This window comes from Schistocerca piceifrons, unplaced genomic scaffold (genome assembly GCF_021461385.2).
Source record: "Schistocerca piceifrons isolate TAMUIC-IGC-003096 unplaced genomic scaffold, iqSchPice1.1 HiC_scaffold_1421, whole genome shotgun sequence".
Taxonomy (NCBI): Eukaryota; Metazoa; Arthropoda; class Insecta; order Orthoptera; family Acrididae; genus Schistocerca; species Schistocerca piceifrons.
The window spans coordinates 82,501-85,000 of NW_025727260.1; the positions used below are offsets into that span (position 1 = coordinate 82,501).

Consider the following 2,500-nt stretch of genomic DNA (forward strand, 5'->3'; position numbering starts at 1 on the left):
GCTACGTGTCGTCTCCCTATGAGAGCTGGATTGCAGTGTGGTACGCCATAGAGACGTGTGGGAGGAACGGACGCCGTGGATGGCGATCAGCATGAGCTGTCTGTTGATGTATTCGGACCTAGTCGTCTCTCCTCACACACCGTGATGGCATGGTGCACCGCGTTCCATATCTGCGACATGCTACAGAGGCCGGTTGACAGTCGTTCGAGCAATGGACATCGCATACGTACGGGGGCCACCTTCCACGTATTGTCTAGGCGTGCACATTTTGTTGCGTGTATGTGGGCAGACGTAGTGTGGCGTGACACCTGACACAGGCATGCAATAATCGTTGAAGTTGCAAATGGCGATGGACGCCTGCGTTTTCTGGTGAAGTTACGCAAATGAACAAATGGTAACCTGTTGTGGTGCGGTTGTTCTCGCTAGGGGTGAATCGGTGATGGCGACGATAGGTTGAGGTACTAACCGGTTGTTCCAGCGATACCCACCATGCCGACGAAACTGAACGGCATCTGGGTGTGAAGCGATACGCGGCGGTGGCTGGGTGGGACCGTCCCCGGCCGGTGAGGGGGCGCCTCCCGGCGTGCTGGCCGCGCGGTGCGTGGGCGCACGCGCTACAGCCGGCTGGTGGGGGCGGCCAGTGGCAGGCGCGCCGGCCGACGGACGCGGCAGGCGTCGCAGCTGCGCGCCGGCGCACCCTGCGCGCGGCGCCGTGCGGCCAAAGTAGGTCCTCGCGGGCCCGGTGCGAAGCGCGGTGGACATCTTCAGTGTGCTGGTCCGATTGAGGACTGTGTGCGTTGAGGATGCGCCGCCGCCCGGCGCTCGGCGCCGCGACGCCGTCTGCTGCTCGGTCGCCCCAGCGGTTCTCGCTGGTGGTTTGTATCGCAGCTGTGCGGATGTGTTGGCGCGTGCGCTGTGCTGGGAGAGTTCGCTTCGGCACCCAAGTGGGGCTTTTGTCCTTCTGTGGCGCTGGCGTTGGAGCTGCCGGTCACCGTAGGTGGCGCGTGTTGTCTCCCGCCGGCAATGCCACGACAGCACGCTCCCGGGCCTCTGTCGGCAGCGGCAAGCTCAGTTGGGAGCACGGGTGGTCGCACCGAAAGCGTCTACTCGCCTAACTCCGGGCGATTGCGCCTCTCTCGAACCCGACCAAGTACTTGGGACGGCGCTGCGCGCCGCCGGGACCTGAGAGGGTTTCGAGGTGTATTGTGCAGGGGAGCTCAGCCTCCTCCTGTTTGCAGAATGATTGAGCGGACGCTTGCGTGTTCGCGCGGGCCCCCGGGACACACTCCCGGGCGGCCGGCTGCTCAGCTCTAGTTGACGCAGCTCCCTGGTTGATCCTGCCAGTAGTCATATGCTTGTCTCAAAGATTAAGCCATGCATGTCTCAGTACAAGCCGCATTAAGGTGAAACCGCGAATGGCTCATTAAATCAGTTATGGTTCCTTAGATCGTACCCACGTTACTTGGATAACTGTGGTAATTCTAGAGCTAATACATGCAAACAGAGTCCCGACCAGAGATGGAAGGGACGCTTTTATTAGATCAAAACCAATCGGTCGGCTCGTCCGGTCCGTTTGCCTTGGTGACTCTGAATAACTTTGGGCTGATCGCACGGTCCTCGTACCGGCGACGCATCTTTCAAATGTCTGCCTTATCAACTGTCGATGGTAGGTTCTGCGCCTACCATGGTTGTAACGGGTAACGGGGAATCAGGGTTCGATTCCGGAGAGGGAGCCTGAGAAACGGCTACCACATCCAAGGAAGGCAGCAGGCGCGCAAATTACCCACTCCCGGCACGGGGAGGTAGTGACGAAAAATAACGATACGGGACTCATCCGAGGCCCCGTAATCGGAATGAGTACACTTTAAATCCTTTAACGAGTATCTATTGGAGGGCAAGTCTGGTGCCAGCAGCCGCGGTAATTCCAGCTCCAATAGCGTATATTAAAGTTGTTGCGGTTAAAAAGCTCGTAGTTGGATTTGTGTCCCACGCTGTTGGTTCACCGCCCGTCGGTGTTTAACTGGCATGTATCGTGGGACGTCCTGCCGGTGGGGCGAGCTGAAGGCGTGCGACCGCCTCGTGCGTGCTCGTGCGTCCCGAGGCGGACCCCGTTGAAATCCTACCAGGGTGCTCTTTATTGAGTGTCTCGGTGGGCCGGCACGTTTACTTTGAACAAATTAGAGTGCTTAAAGCAGGCAAGCCCGCCTGAATACTGTGTGCATGGAATAATGGAATAGGACCTCGGTTCTATTTTGTTGGTTTTCGGAACCCGAGGTAATGATTAATAGGGACAGGCGGGGGCATTCGTATTGCGACGTTAGAGGTGAAATTCTTGGATCGTCGCAAGACGAACAGAAGCGAAAGCATTTGCCAAGTATGTTTTCATTAATCAAGAACGAAAGTTAGAGGTTCGAAGGCGATCAGATACCGCCCTAGTTCTAACCATAAACGATGCCAGCCAGCGATCCGCCGCAGTTCCTCCGATGACTCGGCGGGCAGC

General features: G+C 57.8%; 1 non-coding gene across 1 annotated transcript in view; it reads left to right on the forward strand.

The window, feature by feature from the left end:
- Positions 1-1,324: 1,324 nt before the first annotated feature.
- Positions 1,325-2,500, forward strand: part of LOC124734061 — a 1,909-nt gene continuing 733 nt past the window's right edge. Inside the window, exon 1 of the ribosomal RNA XR_007009302.1 lies at positions 1,325-2,500. This exon is cut by the window's right edge and continues 733 nt beyond it. This is a non-coding gene — a ribosomal RNA (small subunit ribosomal RNA).